Source organism: Phyllobates terribilis, unplaced genomic scaffold (assembly GCF_046119375.1).
Source record: "Phyllobates terribilis strain yellow unplaced genomic scaffold, ASM4611937v1 Scaffold_3__8_contigs__length_932513732, whole genome shotgun sequence".
In the NCBI taxonomy this organism is placed as follows: Eukaryota; Metazoa; Chordata; class Amphibia; order Anura; family Dendrobatidae; genus Phyllobates; species Phyllobates terribilis.
The window spans coordinates 299,838,880-299,859,231 of record NW_027362763.1 but is presented as its reverse complement, the minus strand read 5'-3'; the positions used below and the strand labels follow the sequence as shown (position 1 = coordinate 299,859,231).

Genomic DNA, 20,352 nt, shown 5'->3' with positions numbered 1-20,352 from the left:
AAATGTGCTAAAATTTTCTATTACTACTGTAAGGTATCTTTGGATATTAATTTTGAATCTAGTCAGTATCACATGAGCAGGGGAATGTTTACTTGTAATTTAAAGGAGGTGTATATTTTATATAACCACCCATACCCTTGAATGTATATATGTAAAGTAGTCAAATTAGTTCAACACTTTATTGTAATATAAAATAAAAGTAGTTTACTCACCTACATAGAGTGACATGTAAAAGTTTGGGCACCCCTGGTCAAAAATACTGTTATTGTGAACTGATAAGCAAACTGAAGATTAAATGATCTCTAAAGGGGCTTAAGTTAAAGATGACACATTTCCTTTGTATTTTAGGCAAAAATATATATGCAGACATGTTTTACATTTTAAAAATTACAAAAAGGAAAATGGGTTGATGCAAAAGTTTGCGCAACCTGTATGGTTAGTACCTAGTAGCACCCCCTTTTGAAAGTATTACAGCTTGTAAACTCTTTTTGAAGCCAGCCAGGATTCTTTCAATTCTTGTTTCAGGGATTTTCATCCATTGAATAAGTCTTCCAATTCAGTGAGATTCCTGGGTTGTCTTGCATGCACTGCTATTTTGAAGCCTAGCCACAGATTTTCAATGATGTTCAGATCAGGAAACTGTAAGGATCATTGTAAAACCTTCAGCTTGCGCCTTTTGAGGTAGTCTATCGTGGATTTTGGATTATGTTTAGGATCATTATTCATTTGTAGAAGCCATCCTCTTTTCAACTTCAGCTTTTTTGCAGATGGTGTTATGTTTGCATCAAGAATTTGTTGAAATTTCCTTTAGTCCATTCTTCCCTCTACCTGTGAAATGTTCTCAATGCCACTGACTGTAACACAACCCCATGCTTAATGGTTAATGGTTGGTAAGATGTTATTTTTCTGGAATTCTGTGTCTTTTTCCACACATACAGGTGCATCTCGCTAAATTAGAATATCATCAAAAAGTTAATTTATTTCAGTTAAATTTTTAAAATTTCACTTCAATACAAAAAGTGAAACTCATAATAAATAGAGTTATTACAGAGTGATCTATTTCAAGTGTTTATTTCTGTTAATGTTGATGATTATGGCTTACAGCAAATGAAAACACAAAAGTCATTATCTCAGTAAATTAGAATACTTTAGAACACCAGCTTGAAATTATTTTTTTAAATCCAAAATATTGGCCTACTGAAATGTATGTTCAGTAAATGTACTTGGCCGGGGCTCCTTTGGCATCAATTACTGCATCAATGCAGCATAGCATGGAGGCGATCAGCCTGTGGCACTTCTGAGGTGTTATGGAAGCCCAGGTTGCTTTGATAGCAGCCTTCAGCTTGTCTGAATGTTGGGTCTGGTGTCTCTCATCTTTCTCTTGACAATACCCCATAGGGGGTTAAGATCAGGCAGGTTTGCTGGCCAATCAAGCACAGTGATACTGTTGTTTTTAAAACAGATATTGGTACTTTTGATAGTGTGGACAGGTGCCAAGTCCTGTTAGAGAATGAAATTTCCATCTCCAAAAAGCTTGTCGGCAGAGGGAAGCATGAAGTGCTCTAAAAATTTCCTGGTAGACAGCTGCATTGACTTTGGTCTTGATAAAACACGGTGGACCTACATCAGCAGATGACATGGCTTCCCAAACCATCACTGATTGTGGAATAGTGGAAACTTCACACTAGACCTCAAGCAGCTTGGATTGTGGCCTCTCCACTCTTCCTCCAGACTCTGGGACCTTGATTTCCAAATGAAATGCAAAATTGATTTTGCATTTACTTAGTGTGTAAATGACTGCCTTGTGGACATCTGTCAAGTCAGCAGTCTTACCCATGATTGTGGAGCCTAAGGAAACAGACTAAGGACCTTTTTAAATGATTAGGAAGCCTTTGCAGGTGTTTTTTGTTATTCAAATTAACTGAGATAATGACTTTTGTGTTTTCATTGGCTGTAAGCCATAATCATCAACATTAACAGATATAAACACTTGAAATTGATCACTATGTTTGTAATGACTCTATATAATATATGAGTTTCACTTTTTGTATTGAAGAACTGAAATGAATAAATTTTTTGATGATATTCTTATTTAGTGAGATGCTCCTGTATCTTTGATCATTGTGGCCAAAGAGTTCTATCTTAACCTTATTAGTCCACAGAACTTTTTTACAAAATGCATCAAACTTGTTTAGATGTTCTTTTCCATACTTCTGACACTGAATTTTAAGGTGAGGATGCAGGAGAGGTTTTATGCTCATGACTATTTCATGAAGGCGATATGCGTGCAGGTGTCTCTGAACAGTAGAAAAAAGTGTACCACAACTCCAGAGTCTGCTAAATCTTTATAATGTTTTTTTGCATTTAAGCGGGGGTTCTGATTTGCCTTTTCTAGCAATACTACGAGCAGCTCTCACTGAAATTCTGCTTGCTCTTCCAGACGTTATCTTGACCTCCACTGTTCCTGTTAACTGCCATTTCTTAATTATATTTCATACTGAGGAAAGGGCAACTTGAAAATGCTTTGCTATCTACTTATAGCTTTCTCCTGCTTTGTAGGCGTCTACCATTTTTATTTGCAGACTGCTAAGCAGCTGTTTAGAAGAACCCATGGCTGCTGTTAAATGGCACAAGGTTAGAGGAGGCTGGGCTTTTTAAAGATGGGAAATTTGCATCACCTGGCCTTTATTAACGATGATAGTGAACAAGCCATAACCCTAACATGCTAATTAAGGTCTAATATGCAAATTGCCTCTTCAGAGAAAAAGAGGACTTGTACTCTATAGCGCCACCTATTGGAAGTAGCAATCCTACAAGTCACAATCAACCGTTTAACGAGTCATGCAATATGACTTAGGATAAAAGCCAAATCAGAATCTTAATTTGCAGACATGGTGTTTCGGGCTGTTGGCCCTCGTCAGTGCAAATTATGAGAACTGATTTGGTTAGGTGAGAGGCTCTGGACTGAGGTCTAAGGGGTATCATTTCTCCTTATGGAGAGTGACACACCAGCTCTGGCACGTCAAGGTAAGGAGGCTTATTCGCCATGCAATGCTCCTTTGGGAAATTTAATATGCAAATTGCATCTTCAGAGAAAAAGAGGACTTGTACTCTATAGCACCACCTATTGGAAGTAGCAATCCTACAAGTAACAATCAACCCTTTAATGAGTCATGCAATATGACTTAGGATAAATTAATTAAGGTCTGAAACCTTGGTCAAAGTTATCAGAGCACAAAAATCTCCAAGGGTGCCCAAGTTTTTGCATAGGCCCATTTTCCTTTTTGTAATTTTAAAATGTAAAAAATTACTATTTTTTGTCTAAAATACAAATGAAATGTGTTATCTTTAACTTTAGCCCTTTTAGAGATCATTTCATCTTCAACTTGCTTAACTGTTCACAATAACAGTAATGGGTGCTCAAACTTTTCCATGGCACTTTATGTTCCTGCACGAAATCACCTAACAAATAACAGCAGCAAAACAGGTTCCCAGAAGAATTACAAGTGACCGGATCCAAATCTAGCATTTTAAAACTTGTCTTTATTGTAGTCCATATAAAACATGTGAAAGTCAAGCTATTCAGTGCACAAATCTTACAACTCACTAGAAGGCAATAGATAAGGTTGACACATTTCGAACCTGTTTGGATTAAACATGCACAGTTCTTTCTCATGCCATGGTTATAAGTAAGAACCGTACAGGTGTGAAACATGTCCAACTTATCAAATGCCTTCCTGATATATTTGTAACATTTATGAACTAAATGGCTTGACTTGCACGTTTTTATATAGACTACAAGAAAGACAAGTTTTTATTAGATTAGATTTTAGTCACTTGTAAAGATTTTGGCAACCTGTTTGCTAATAAGATTAATATAAAAACACTAATAAAATTCAGCGAAGTTTAAGTACCGAAAAAGAAGGATCATATGGAATCAGAAGCGATATATAAATATCAGTCAGTGCAGCAAACTGACCAAATTCTACTTTATCATATACAGACTTATGCCGAAATGCAGTTGTTCCTCTCCACTGCTAAAAGTCCAAATTATATAATAAATGGCATAAACCACAACCAGTGTGTTGTACTACTTTCCTTTATTATTATTATATTTCAATTTTATGTTAACCTCAGAATATATTCATATAGTCAATATTCAAATTCACGGAATCAATATTCATCATAATCACCCAGGACACAGACGTCGGTGCAAACAATCCAATTGCTCCAGATAACAGCAGGAATGTGGAAGCAAAGAGGCAGAGAAGCATTCTGATGATCTGAGGTCTGCACATGCTGCAATGTTTCAGGGGCACGCCGCCTTCATCAAGCACCATAACATGCCTGCTGTTGCCTGGAGCAATTGGACTGTTTGCACCGAAGTCTATGTCCTTTACTCACCATGGTGATTGTGATGAATATTGATTCTCTGAATTTGAATACTGACTATATGAATATATTCTGAGGTTAATGTAAAATATTAAAATATAATCATAAAGCAGACTATTACAACAGACTGGTTGAGGCTTCTGCCGTTTTTTATATAGTATAAATATCAGTCACTATTAGAGATGATCAATTGATCTGCGGAAAACTGACTTAGAGACCAATTTCCTAAAATTCACAGATCCCAGTGAATTTGAACAATTTGCAACTCAATTCACAAGGATCGAAAATAAAAAATGCCCTTCAGATCTAATTTTCCAACTGAAGAAATATACTAAAACCAAGGCTGGCAGAGAAACTGTCCTGTACTGTGAAAAAAACAGCAATATTTTTAGCATTTATATTGCGTTACTTGCAAATGAAGGCTTTTTTTTTTTTGTTTGTTTTTTTTAAAGACAAACAAAAACAATCTCAATATTTCAAAAAAATAAAATGCAGCTGTGTACCAGCTGGAGACCAACCAGATCTAGTAATGAAATAAATGTTAAAAAAAAAATGTTGTCTCTGTCTTTTCTCCCCCAATAATCACCAGGATTGTATCCCATTGAGCGCTTCACTTTGACAGCAACAATGTTTTTTTGAACATTTATTTAATTACTATTTTGTCTATTTGGTCCCCAGCACACTCGAGCATATGCTTATTTTCCCAATTTGTTTGTCAGAAAATATATGTAATAGTGTAGCCCCAGATGATCTGTTTTGACATGTGACTTTAAACAGACATATGACTGTATATACCCCTCCCTCTGCTCTTGGAGCCATTTTTTTTCCGTATTTAAACCATGTTTGTTTGCATTATCTCATTGTTTATGCAAGGTTGTCCTTTAGAAAAAGTCGGTGGACTCTGAAATGCGTTGACAATAAATATTAATTTTAATCTTACTACTGGGTTTGTCGTGACTTCAGAGAGCGCAGAATAGCTTTCACTCCCGGCACTTTATTTCAAGAAATGATGGTGTGCACTTAGCCTTGCTAGAAAATAACCAACTGTCATTATTTCTGTGTGCTCTCACAAACAGGTACTTACCTGCACACAACCTCCGATCCACACAAGATCTCCTTCTCTACTCCCCTCTCATCTCCTCTTCCCACAATCTCATATAAGATCTCTCCCATGCATCCCCCCTTCTCTGGAACTCTCTACCCCAACACATAAGACTCTCACCTACCGTGGAAACCTTCAAAAGGAACCTGAAGACCCAACTCTTCCGACAAGCCTACAACCTGCAGTAACCCTCGCTCCACCATGCTGCTGCACGACCAGCTCTACCCTCACCTACTGTATCCTCACCCATCCCTTGTAGATTGTGAGCCCTCGCGGGCAGGGTCCTCTCTCCTCCTGTACCAGTCGCTGACTCATTTTTGCTCAAATTATTGTACTTGTTGTTTGCTATGTATACCTCCTTTTAATCATGTAAAGTGCCATGGAATTAATGGAGCTATAGTAATAAATAATAATAATATAGGAGAATTTGGCTTGCTCTTTTGACTTGTCTTTGAACTTCAAAGTGTACTGCATCAGATAAATCTGTGGCAACAGCTATGGGTAGGGACAAAATCTAAGTTTTGCGGTCTATTAGGTGAATGTTTTGCAAGTCAGCAATGCATCACCACAACTGGATCTTTTAATCACCATCAATCAGGGCTTATCTGTTTTATATTTCTCCCTTGCATCTTTTATAATAGGCATGACCATCTCCATATCAGCACCAAGTCACAGCAAAAATTCCAAAAGCTGCACACATTCTTTTCATTTATGAAAGGTAAAGCACTGTCAAGCGGTTCTTCATCTTGAATGCATCTGCAAGAAAAGCAACAAATCTCATGCTGACTTTCTCCTCATAAATTGATTCTGGTAATTGTCATAACTAACGATACCCAGAATAATCTGGCTATTTTACAGAAGGGCAAAGTAACTCACACTCCCTCCATGGGTGATGTCCTGAAATTAATTGTGCAATATTTCTTTAAGAAATATATCTGCTTGTGAAAGATCGAGGCTTTCGTATTTAATATGTCTGGTCATTTCAACTTTTCTTATGTGGTAAAGCACTCTCTACTGGTTTTGAAAAAACTGAACGGTCTGCCTGATTTGCAATGTTTCAACCTTCGGGAATTTTATGCTGCATATTTTGGAGAGTCTATAAGAGCAATGTAAAGCAGTAATGGACTATAGCAAAAGAAGGATGGGTTTCACATACTAAAGCCCTTCAAAGAGGATGCAAAATTTGTCAGAACGGACAACCGCAGCATCAACAACATCATTCCCCCCAATATTTTGCTCTCTCAAGAATGCAACATGGGATGGAGGAACTTGTACATTTTCATCAAGATCCTGTGCCTGTTTTAAACCCTCAAGGTCCATGTTACATACAGTAGGATCTGTAGAAGAGGAAAGAGCGGGGGTGGGGGTGATACAGAGAAGGAGAAGCGGGTAGATGTGGAAGGTGAAATTGAGTTGGCTCAGACAGGTGATAGGGCTGACAGGCACAGTGAAAATGATTATGATAATGATCACATTAACCACTCTTGCAGTGAGGTATTGAAAATGAATCAATGAGTATTTCAATTATGTTAGTGAGGATGGAAAGCTATGTGATGCAATGTTTGTGGGATAACTATTGGTGAACCATGGTTTTAGATTCTTGCTATAAAAGCAAAATGGTGGAATTTTTTAAGTCTTCTAAAAGAAAGTCCATATTGGTATATTTATAGGCTAAGCTGTATTCCCTTTCCTGGCAAACCTTTCACCGGGTGGACACCTACTAACACTTCTCTGATCCCCACAAAGCCAGTGCATATGATATAAGTAGCTGAGGCAGCACCAGCAAAACCTACAGTATATTTGACATGATGGACCAGATGTTTTATCTGCCTCTGCACGAACATGATACACTTCAGCAAACCTACTCTCCGAAAGATTTTCTTTTTTAAGCAATTGGATTTTATTGAACATCTCTTGTGCATGTACTAACCAAGAATTAAATTAGACAGCACCTATGGGACGCCATAATTTTAATTTTGGATAGATTCACAATACCTGACAGATGTGCAAGCATCCTGGAAGACATCTATCAATGGAATGTCACCAGTGCTACTTAATTCCCATTGAATTACTCGCTAATAACAGAGCAACCTTTCAACTTTAAGAAAGGACAATTTTAACATCAACTACTTTCAATGTTAGAAACATGTGACATTTGATTATTCTAGGTCTTCTGAAACTTTAGGACTAGAACAGTAGTACACAGATATTATTTAGTCAAAGTGCTGTCACACATGAGCAAACTAACATCCCCGAGTATTGAACATTGGCACCTTGATTTATAGCAGTAATTTTAATATTTGATGATACATGTAGTATATAAACTCAGTGGACTTCCAGATTAGCATTAATTGTGCTGTCATATCTGATTACCTGACAGAAAGAGCCTTGTAATATCATAGCATAGAACATGACAGAAGCACAGTTGCAAGCTGCTTTCTGGACTGAATCTCACACATAATATCACAACAGTTTACCTGACTTAAACCTACCTGCGATGTCATAACACCATACCTAGCTGAAACTAACTGAGATGCCAAAGTAGCTCCTCTAAACTCACTTGCTACAAACAGCTCACCACCTAACTGCAACCCACTTGTTGTTCCACAGTGTGCCACAGCAGCTTCCTTCAGAGAAAAACTTTTGTGACAAATATTCAATAGCTTATCTTTATTAACTGGAAGAGAAGTTGATGGAACAGCCGTATATGTTTTACATCCATGTGTGTACTTACTCCCTTTGCTTCTGTCACCAGGAGGAACCACAACTTTGTTGCAGGTGTCAGTACAGCAGATTGGTTTGGTTTGATATCCTTAGACAAGTTATGACATTAAGGCAGGAATCGATCCACTAAAAATATTAAACTGAAGGTCCTTTCCTCTAAGTTAGGACATAAGTTCACTGATCCTTAAGAAATAATGGAGGTCATTAATCAAGAGTCATTCAGTTTGATGCTTCACCTTTCCTTCTGGTTTCCCAATGTGTTCTACAAATTCCTGTTTGAAGCATTCCATTTCCCAGTGCGCCCTGTTAGTAATCTATATCCACCTGCATTGATTAGAGGTATTTTGGAGTATGAGGTACTAAAGGTCCTTGATTCATGAGTTATGGGAGGGTTCCTTAAATATCTTGTACATTGGAAAAGTTATGAACCAGAGAAAAGATCTTGGGTTTGGGCAAGTAAAATCAATGCTGACAACCTTATCAGGAGGTTCCATTGATCGTTTCTTGATAAGTCTGGTCTTAATGGTCTGGATGCTCATTTTGAAAAGGGAACAATATTGCGCCATGTCTGTACTAGCTCCCTCTGCTTTAGTCGCCTGGCTGTGGGTGACAGTGCAGCACTTTGGGTTGATATTCTGGGAATAGTGATGCCATCCAAGCAAGGAGCTTAAGGTTAAATCTGTAAACTTGGTCATCTATTAAACTCCCTTCTGTGTTTCTTGGGCAGGGCTCAAATTATTTAAACCCTAGCTTCCCATCTGTAGTTGCCTGTTCTCTGTCTCTGGTCCAGTCTTGTGGCTTTGTCATTATCCAGAAAGCGCAATCCTGTTTCTGACCTTAGACTGAGTTTTAACCATTTTTCTTCTGTTCCTCTTCCTGGCTTGGTTTCTGACCATCCTTGGCCAGCCCCCTCCACCAGCCAGAAGCCACTCTGTGGACCCAACCATTTAGATCTTTATTAGATGATACTCATTCATGACTATGTTCTATCAATAGCAATAGTTCATAGCAGAGTTTTAAAAATTACCTAAATTCATTAAAAAAGAGTCTCTGAAACCCAATATAAAATGAAGATGAGCACAAAAGCAGTTTGCACTGTCACTCAACCAGTGGTTTGCACAAGCAAAGAGAGACCTTTGCAGCATTTAGTCATATCTATCAAAACAGCCTCTCCAGCTGTGTTTGACCAACAATTAGTGAGGTCTACACCAAGAAGGACAATCTCACAGTTTAAGACATTGGCCTAGAGCATGATTGCAATGTCAGGGATTCTCTAGATAGTTTTAATCTCTAGAATTGAATAAAGCCTTCAATTTATACTCAGCTTTTGTTTAAACTTATTTTAATTTAAGCCAAAACACAAATGGATCACATGGGAAGGATTTCTAGACCTCATCAGTTTTGTATCCACTCTTCACTTTGTGTTTTAAAAAAAAACACATGAAAAATAAGAATTCAACTTTATCTTACTCTTCTTTTGTATATAAGTAGCTTAATTGAATAAATGAGCAATTAGCATTTGTCACGTGGTTATTTTCCTCTTAGGTCACTAAAACATCCCATCCCTAGTCAAATGGCCACTGTAAATTGTGAAAGACCATATAGAATGTGCAGTAAATAATTCCTACCACTCCTCTTGTATTTAGATCTGATAAAGTATGTGTATCAACATTTGTTGCTGAAGTAAAATGTGTTGTGCAACTCTTTACAAAACATTGGGGAAATTTATCAAACTCAGAAAAGTGAAACAGTTGCTAATGGCAATCAGATTATAAATGATGCCAACTAAAAGAAAACCCTCTACAGAACAGAAACAATGTAAGTTTCAGTCATTTTTTTTCTTGTCTGGAAATCAAGAACATGGAAAAAAATCTCAACAAAATATAGGAACTAGCATGACAAGTAAATTACAGAACAATGCTTTCATGTGGTTTATGAAAACTGTTATGTAGTAAACTAAATGCATCTATTACTTAAGTTTAGTAAACCACTTCATTCTATGAGATGTGGTGACAGCACAGCAAAAATCTCAATATTGTGCAAACTATTCTTTTTTTTATTTTTGTTACTTTTCTGTTCCATGTTTTCCTATAGGAAAAACTTTAAGCAGGAAAAAAGATTTCATTTTATTTATTTGATTTGGGATTAAATGCTGCAAAGCATAGCCATAATACATATCAATACGCTGACTATTCTAAAGATCAAGTGGCAACAAAGAAAAAAAAAATACAATGCTACTTTGTCTCCAGTAGGTTCCATACAGCTTTTACCAGAGACAGCAGGGTTGAATATAACAGGATAATAACAGTGATATTTCTCACCAAAGCCACAAGTTAATATTAATTGTGCTGCAGATACCCAAGGTTGCGCAAAATTGTTGTTGGCTTGCGAGATGATACATAAACAAAAACATGTAAAGATCAAATACCTTCTCAATTAAATTATGTTCTTTATTTAATAGAAATACTTTCTATTCCTTTAGAAAAAGTATGCCGCTAATAAAGTCTGCTTTAACGTTCTGTGTTCTTTATCAAAGTATATACATACAAAGCATCACTGGATCAATAAAAGCAAATTAGATCAATAGCAAAACAGAGAGCACAATTCATAAAAAAGTTTCCAACTATTATCCAGCATAAAACTGCTTGAAATGTAGCAACTGTTTAAGCACTAAAAAATGTAATGACTTTTGACATTTAGAAAAGTGGGAAAGCTTAAGTGGGATGGGCATGACCAAGCATATTCAAGAAATTAATTAAAATTAAAAAAAAAAAATGGCACAATAATTAATATAAAATATAATTATGACAGAAATATATCCATCTCTGATTGGAGTAATTTTTTTGCGGTGGTGTTCGGCAGTTAAAAGAGGCATGAAATTGATTTGGTGGCACACCTCTTAATAAATTTAGAGAATTTTACTCCAGCACAAAGTTTGTCAAGAATGGCGTACAAAACACCAGCTTCGAATAATTGTGACCATAGTCTTAAGACAGCATTTACCCAAAGAGGTCAAAGAACTGTTAATGAAAATGTAATAAATCAAAGCTCCAGTTGAGATCTTCAGCATATCACTTGCAAAGACACAATGTAGAAGACAACTAGATTAGAAGGAAGCAATAGTAGAAAGGCTTTCTGAAGGCTCATAAAAGGGTTCCCGAAATAAGAGGACTACCCTCTGCAACCTTTGTGTGCCCTAAACAGCAAATACATGAGGGTTGTCAATTAAATAAACTAATTCGGAGTTAAAATAAATCGAATCTCATATATTTCAAGTAAACTTCCTCCTGCCACCATGCTGATAGTTTCCTGGTCCCCAGCTGGTGTTTGTTCATATCGTTGCATGACAAGTCCTCGCTGCAGCAGATTAACCAAAAATAATGCCACGACTAGTTTAAAGTCAATAAAGCCAAATGTAGTTTAAAGAAAAAATAGACTGTTGATCATATTTCTGTTAACATTATTGCCCAATGTATTGACTAGTATTCTCACCAGAAAATCAAACATCCATTTTTTACACCTAATTTAATATGTATCATTCTAGTTCTTCTCTATTTGTATCATTATTTTGTTGCTTTGTCTTTTTTCACAAAAATCAACTTCTTTTTCATCTAGAGAATGGGTGCCCTAAGGCACAGACCTGGAAACATTACAGATGTTTTCCTAGTAGAAAGCTGAGATCAAATTAAAGAGTACATAAAGATAGATCTCTGTAGAAAGAAAGAAATAAATGTATGCTGGAGGCATTAGCAGGAAAAGCCCAGGGCTTTAATTCTAGTAATTCCAGCTGAAATGATTCAATCATTGCCTTGGTTGTCCAGCAATGTTAATAAACCCTTTCCTGGTCCTCTGTCTGCACATAGTGATTACTGTGCTATAAATTTTTAAAAATGAGATTCTCAAAGCACAATCGTTAACAATCCCGAAAAGTAGGAAGAATGGGAAGCATTTAAGGAAACTAGGATGGATGAACACAGAACTTAAACACATGCTAAAAAGAAAGAAAGAAATGTTTATTAAATGGAAAGAGGGAGGCATATCTAAAGAAGATTATAATGCAGTCTGCAGATCCTGCAGGGCACGTATCAGGTTAGCTAAAGCTGACAATGAATTAAGGCTTGCAAGAGATGTCAAAAGCAATAAAAAAGGATTTTGGGGGTATGTCAAAAGTAAAAGAAAAGTCAAAGATGCTATAGGATTTTTACAGGATGAAAATGGAGAAATGGTAAGAGAGGATGTTGAGAAGGCAGAACTTTTTAATTTCTATTTTGCATCTGTTTTCTCTCAGAAAGAAAATGTAACATCAACTGATCTTCACTGTCCTTTTAAAGGAATAGAGGAATCCAAGTTATCTGTAAACAGAAAGATTGTGAGGGAATATTTAGCTAACATAAATGAGTTCAAGTCTCCAGGTCCAGATGAATTACACCCCAGAGTACTGAAGGAGATCGTAGAAGAAATTTTAGAACCACTCTCCATAATCTTTGAAAATTCTTGGAGAACAGGAGAAGTCCCAGAAGACTGGAGAAGAGCAAATGTTGTTCCTATCTTCAAAAAGGGGAAGAAGGTGGACCCAGGGAACTATAGGCCGGTGAGTCTGACTTCTATACCAGGAAAGATCTTTGAACAAATTATTAAACAACATGTATGTAAGTACATGGATAAGAATGAAGTGATTAACCAGAGTCAGCATGGGTTTGTAACTAACAAGTCATGTCAGACTAACTTAATTTCCTTCTATGACAGAATCACTGACTGGGTGGATCAGGGAAATGCTGTAGATATAGTATATCTTGACTTCAGCAAAGCATTTGACAAAGTATCTCACACCATCCTTATTGAAAAAATGACCAAGTATGCAATGGACCAGGCAACTGTTAGGTGGATTCATAACTGGCTTAGTGATCGGACTCAAAGGGTGGTTGTAAATGGCTTCACATCCAGCTGGATGAATGTCTCAAGTGGGGTACCACAGGGCTCCGTCCTGGGACCTGTATTGTTCAACATCTTTATCAATGATTTAGATGAAGGAATTGAGGGTAAACTGATTAAATTTGCTGATGACACAAAGCTAGGAGGGATAGCTAATACTAGAGAAGAGAGAGAGAGGATTCAAAAAGACCTAAATAAACTGGAGCAGTGGGCAGCAACCAACAGAATGGTTTTTAACAGGGAAAAATGCAAAGTACTACATCTGGGCAATAAAAATGAAAAAAGCATATACAGAATGGGAGGAATAGAGCTAAGCAACAGTACATGTGAAAAAGACTTAGGTATACTAATAGATCATAGACTGAACATGAGTCAACAGTGTGATGCAGCAGCAAAAAAGGCAAATACAATTCTGGGATGTATTAACAGAAGCATACAGTCTAGATCACGTGAAGTCATTATCGGTCTTTACTCCTCTTTGGTCAGACCTCATCTGGAATACTGTGTACAGTTTTGGGCACCACATTTTAAAAAAGACATAGACAAACTGGAGCAAGTTCAGAGAAGAGCGACCAGAATGGTGACTGGTCTGCAAACCATGTCCTATGAGGAACGGTTGCAGGATTTGGGAATGTTTAGCTTGCAAAAAAGAAGACTGAGAGGAGACTTAATAGCTGTCTACAAATATGTCAAGGGCTGTCACATTGTAGAAGGATCATCTTTATTCTCATTTGCACAAGGAAAGACTAGAAGCAATGGGATGAAACTAAATGGGAGGAGACACAGATTAGATATTAGAAAAAACTTTTTGACAGTTAGGGTGATTAATGAGTGGAACAGGCTGCCACGAGAGGTGGCGAGTTCCCCTTCAATGGACGTCTTCAAACAGAGGCTGGACAGACATCTGTCTGAGATGATCTAGTGAATCCTGCTTTCAGCAGGGGGTTGGACCAGATGACCCAGGAGGTCCCTTCCAACTCTACCATTCTATGATTCTATGAAATGCAAATACGTTTTTATTAAGGCATCACTATTGTGCCACATGGAAAAGAATAATCATATCATCCAGGTGCATGTGAGGCAACTGCTGGCCAACTAAAATTGTAATTTTAATTTAAATGTAAAACTTTTCAAACTAAATTTACAATAACAGCCAAATTTTAGTACTAATGCTGTCTTTTTGCAACAAACGTGAACAACAGTGACAACCAAAGATTCAGGATTCACCTTTGAACAAAAATGATGGTAAAACTGTACTTTGTTAGCGTAAATATTTTAATGGTAATTAACTATTAGTATCCATGACAATAATGCAAATGTGTCAGATAAAGTTTTCCGATATAATTGTAAGAAAAAATAATAACAACCATTGCTGGTTACAGCAAGATACACTGCACAAAACATTTTGCTCCAATACATTCTACATAAATATTTTTTTATTTCATTGTTTATTTGATGGGTAAAGTTTTTCCTTGTGGAGAGTGACATACTGGCTCTGGCATGCCAAGTAAGGAGGCTTATTCGCTGTGCAATGCTCCTCTGGGAAATTTAATATGCAATATGACTTAGAATAATAGCCAAATCAGAATCTCAATTTTGACACGGTGTTTCGGGCTGTTGGCCCTCGTCAGTGCAAAGTATGAGAACTGATTTGGCTAGGTGAGAGGCTCTGGACTGAGGTTTAAGGGGTAATGTTTCTCCTTGTGGAGAATGACATACCAGCTCTGGCATGCCAAGTAAGGAGGCTTGTTAGCCGTGCGATGCTCCTCTATGAGATTCTGATTTAGTGATTATCCTAAGTTATATTGCCCGACTCGTTCAAGGGTCAATTGTGACTTGTAGGATTGCTGCTTCCAATAGGTGGCGCGATAGAGTTCAAGTCCTTTTTTTTCTCTGAAGAGGCAATTTGCATATTATTTATCTGCCAATTATTTATCTGGACAGCATTTGGATGACATACTATTTATCTAGCCATTATTGGGAAATATTTTTTTCCTAACCTTGCACTAGCATTAAAGACACTTCAGTAATACTCAGCAAATTTATGTTTATGATGCATTATTTTTGTTCATAGTTCAAGCATTTGTATACTTCAATCCAAATTTATTTTTCATTTTTGGCAATTGAACTCTGAAAAATCTGGTCAATATCTGGTAATATCACATATATGACGCAAAATAATGTTTGTTTACCATCTGAGCATTCAGGCTTTGTGAAACACACCTCAAATAAAAATATTTTAAATTTATGATATATTTTAAAATCCAATAGAGAAAAGAAATTAAATAACTTTGTAATTAAAGGGAATCTGTCAGCAAGTTTTTGCTACCTCATCTGAGAGCAGCATGAAGTAGGTAAACAGACACTAAATCTAACGATCTATCACTTAGATTACTGGGTGCAGCAATTCTGACAAAATCAGAGTTCTTAGATACAGCTTGAAGCAGAGCTGAGGAAGCTAATCCAAGCCACACCAGGCTCTGTATGAACATAGTCTGTTGACAGTGAGCTGCTTATCACCGGAGGGCATGGAGTCAGACTAGCGAGCACATGCCAGCTAGTCTAAGCAATGATAATGTCTTTGTGATCAACCTTCACCGTAAGTAAACAACAGCACACAGTTTTAGAAGTGACACATCGTTGAAATCTGTGTTTTAACCTCCACCTCACAAGGTCCTCAGATTACATAGCAAAAACCTAATGATAAATTCCCTTTAATATTTCTGAAACAAATACCAAGACAAGTCTAGAAACACAAGTTTTTAACAGTTCAAAAGGAGTTCTATCAGACCTGTATGAGGTGTTTGACTAATTAAAAAAACATGGAATCAATAGTTAATTGAAAAAAAAATGAAAATAGTTATTAAACTCCTTCAGTATGGAAATCCAACATAGAATATGACAAAAAATAATGTTGGTTATTCTGATTGAGCTGTGTATACATTTTGGTGCAAATATAAACAGAATAGGAAGGTTATAAAAGGAAAACATACAGGTAGACCGAATAAGGGTATGTGCACTTGGTGACATGATGATCCTTCCTGGAATCTGACTGAAAGACTGAAGTAAAAGCACCACAAAAAATGAACATAGGATACAGCAATGTCAAAATGACAGTGCTCTGCACATGATCCGTCTTGGGTGACTCCTTTTAAACACTTCGGGGTTCGGAAATATTTTCCCATTCCATAGATAGAAAAAATTTGGTAATGATAATTTTTTTAATAATAATAATACATTTTGATACAGAACAGAGAATTAAAGTCTTACATCTGGAAAGGAGTATCAGCTTGATGACCTAGCAGGAAAAGAGTCTGTAACTATCCAATTTGAAATGTATTGTAAAAATTAAAGAAAATAGGGCGATTTCAAAGTTCATTACTGCAAAGATGATCTACTGACTTTTATTCAAAAAAGTTTTTCAAATATAGAAGATATTCTTTCATATACAGAACAGACCAAAAGTTTGGACACACCTTCTCATTTAAAGATTTTTCTGTATTTTCATGACTTTGAAAATTGTACATTCACACGGAAGGCATCAAGCCTATGAATTAACACATGTGGAATAGTGTTGAGCGAACATGCTCGACACTGCTCGCTACTCCCCCGAGCATCACGCTACTCGGGATGTTCGGCGAGCACAGAGCATTTCCGGGTTACTCTGGCGGGAGCTCAGGTCTCCGCCCTTCATGTTTGGCGCTCTTTACAGAGCCAATGAACATGCAGGTATTGCCAGCCAGTCACTGTATTGCCGCAGCCATGTTGGTTGTGGGCATTACATTGATTGGCTGGCCGCACAGAGTCACCTCGAGCATTTAAAACCGGGCACCGCCATCTTGGACAGAGTCGCTCCGGATCAGCTAGTGTAGGGAAAGCGCTGCTGAGCTAGGGAGAGATTTATACTGCAAAATAGTTAGTGTAGGTTCCTTAAAGGCTGCCAAATCACACAAACAGTCTTTCTCACGACTAATATCCATCCCAAATATCAGGCAGGCAGGCAGGCTGTATAGGAGACGCAGTGGTCTTACCAGCAAATGCTACATTATAGTCCTGTGTGCTCCTGTTACTGAAATTTCTGCACTTAGCTCCAGGTCTTGGGGGGCCAGGGCCAGGAAAAATCCTATTTTTTCATCTAAATCCTTTTTTTTTTTCCTCTTTCACATTGTACAAATACCCATCTTATTAACCTTTTGGTGTCCCCCCCCCCCGAAAAAATAAAAAAGCTATTTTACTTCCTTTACAATGGGCAAGGCGATTGGCAAGGGACGTGGAACTGGACGTTCTGGTGATGGTGCGTGCAGAGGACGGGGCCGTGGCCAAGGTGAAAATGTGCCACAACCAACAGCCACATCTACTCGCTCCCACTGTAGCATCGGCGTCTCTGCCCCCTGCCAGGCAGAGACACCGTCCCACTCACCTCCTCGCTCCCCGCTCTGCGTTCACCAGCGCTCCTCTTCCTGCTGCCGGCGCGCGCAGCTCCCCGGGCACTGTGCTTAAGGCGCGTGCTCCCTCCCTCTTAAAGGGGCCGCACGCACCGTCCTAAGGAGTCCCCGGCAAATAGCTCCCATATATAAAGCACCTCCTCCAAAATGGAGGTGCCCGAGCAAAAGTTGTTGCACAGTGTTTCTGATCTCTGCTTCAGCCCTCAGGTCCCGCTGCTAGCCTGACTACCAGTCTTGCCCGCCAGCCTGTTACTTGCCTGTTAAATGCCGTGCCTGCAAGCCCGCTCTTCTAGGAGCACTTGCCTGTTGCCTGCCTGTTACCTGCCATGCCTACCTGCCCGCTCACCTGGGAGCATTTGTCTGTTGCCTGCCTGTTACCTGCTGTGCCTGCCAGCCCACTCACCTGAGAGCACTTGCCTGTGACCTGCCTGTTACCCGCTTGTTACTTGCCGTGCCTACCCGGAGGTTCCTGCAGTCACTTGCCGTGACCACCTGCAAGTCTACCTGGAGACTCCTGCTGTCACTTGCCGTGACCACCTGCCAGCCCACCTAGAGACTCCAGCCGTCACTTGCCGTGTCTACCTGACAGCCTACCTGGAGGCTTCTGCTCGCCAGCCTGCCTGCTGTGCCTACCTGCTATTCCGGTCAGTCGCTGCCATCTGTACCGTGGGAGTCACCTGCTCCCTTACAAGGTCGTCCCCAGAGTAGCACCTGGGCCCTCAGCTCGGTCCCTCCCTGGTCACGGAGTCGTTAGCCGCAGTATGACCAGGGTTGATACTTAGTTACGCCCCTCTGGGTCCCTCCTTGCACTGTAGCACAGAGGCTCCACCTCCTGGACCCGTAACCATTTGCTCGGGCCATGGAACCCGGTGGCCCCCAGACCCCCGCAATCTCCGACCTGCACCTGGAGGTCTTACGTCAGAGGGCTCAACAGGTCGGTCCTGTCCTCCCTGCGGTCTGTTAACTCTCGCCTAGGCGCATTGTCCGATCCGTCTGTGTCCATCTCTGGTATGGCAGCGCCTGCTTCCGCGGCACCACAACCCAGTCCTATTATGGTGTCTGGCAATGGACCCCGGCTCTCGGCACCTCCACGTTTTGCTGGAAACCCCGCCTTGGCTCATGGTTTCATAGAACAGTGCACCCTGCACTTTGAACTCTTGGCACATCAGTTCATCTCTGACCATGCCAAGATGGCATTCATCATGTCCCATCTCACTGGGGAAGCACTGGCATGGCTAAATCCCCTGTGGGAGAGAGGGGATCCCCTGGTGTCCGACCTATCGTCTTTCCTCGCTGCTTTCCGGAAAGTCTTTGATGAACCAGGACGAAAAGCCTCTTCAGCCTCCTCTCTGCTATGTCTCCACCAAGAGAGTCTCACAGTGGGCCAATATGCCATATGGTTCCGTACCCTCGCTTTCGAGCTTGCCTGGGACAACGAGGCTCTGGTGTCCGTCTTCTGGGAGGGTCTTTCTGGTCGAATTAAGGATCAGTTAGCCGGTCGGGACATTCCTACCACCCTGGATGACCTGGTGTCAACACAGATTGACATCCGTTTCCAAGAACGCACCAAAGAAACTACCAGGGAGAGAAAGTTTCCTCACCTTGCTCCTACTTTCCAGAGACCTGCCTCTCAACCAGTCACTCCCCGGGCGCACTCGCCTGAACCTATGCAGATCGACCAGACCAAGATGGTCAAATCTCGCCAAGAGTCACGCCGAGCCGAGGGGAGCTGTTTCTATTGTGGCAGTAAGGAGCACTTCATCCGTTCCTGCTCGTAGAAGACGGAAAACTCCAGTGTCTAGGACCGCTCGGAGAGGTCATCCTAGGCAAAAGTAAGCCCTCTCCTTCACTGACTTTGTCTGTCTCTATCTCCTGGGGAGAGAACCATCTCTTTGAAATTGCTCACCTGGAATCAGGAGCTGCTGGAAACCTCATTTCCCAGTCCCTGGTAGAGAGATACCTCTGGCTCAACCATTGTCAGTCACCTCCGTGGATGGAAGACTCCTTCCGGTGACCATCCTGCTCGTCACTGAACCCATAACCCTGCAGGTGGGAATGCTACACTCTGAGAAGATCTCCTTCCATGTGCTGTCCAGACTCTCTCACTCCCTATTGCTAGATCTACACTGGCTCCAGACACATGAACCCGTGCTGAACTGGCAATCCGGTGAAGTACTCCGGTGGGGACAGGATTGCTATAGGACCTGCATGGTTCCGGTTCACCTGGCTCGTCCTCCACTTACCCCGGCTAATTTACCCGGTCTACCTGCACCTTACAGGTCCTATGCAGATGTCTTTGGTAAAAAGGAAGCAGAGACACTGCCACCTCATAGGCCATATGATTGCCCGATCGACCTGGTACCTGACGCCACTCCACCCCGTGGGCGTATTTACCCGTTGTCGTCGGCCGAAACCCGGGCCATGTCGGAGTACATCGAGGAGAATCTGGCCAGGGGATTCATCCGGAAATCTACCTCCCCGGCTGGAGCCGGATTCTTCTTTGTCAAGAAGAAAGATGGTTCATTAAGCCCCTGTATTGACTATAGAGGACTCAACCAAATCACGGTAAAGAACAAATACCCCCTGCCGCTCATCTCCGAGTTGTTTGACCGTCTTAGGGGAGCTAGGATCTTTACCAAACTAGATCTACGTGGGGCATATAACCTTATCCGAATCCATCTAGTAGACGAGTGGAAGACGGCATTCAATACCCGGGACGGTCACTATGAATACCGTGTGATGCCCTTCGGTCTCTGC

The 20,352-nt window shown here is 39.9% G+C and overlaps 1 protein-coding gene across 5 annotated transcripts in view; it reads right to left on the bottom strand.

Moving 5' to 3' along the window:
- Positions 1 to 20,352, bottom strand: part of NAALADL2 (N-acetylated alpha-linked acidic dipeptidase like 2) — a 1,725,756-nt gene that overhangs the window by 585,044 nt on the left and 1,120,360 nt on the right. The gene's annotated exons all lie outside the window — the stretch shown is intronic.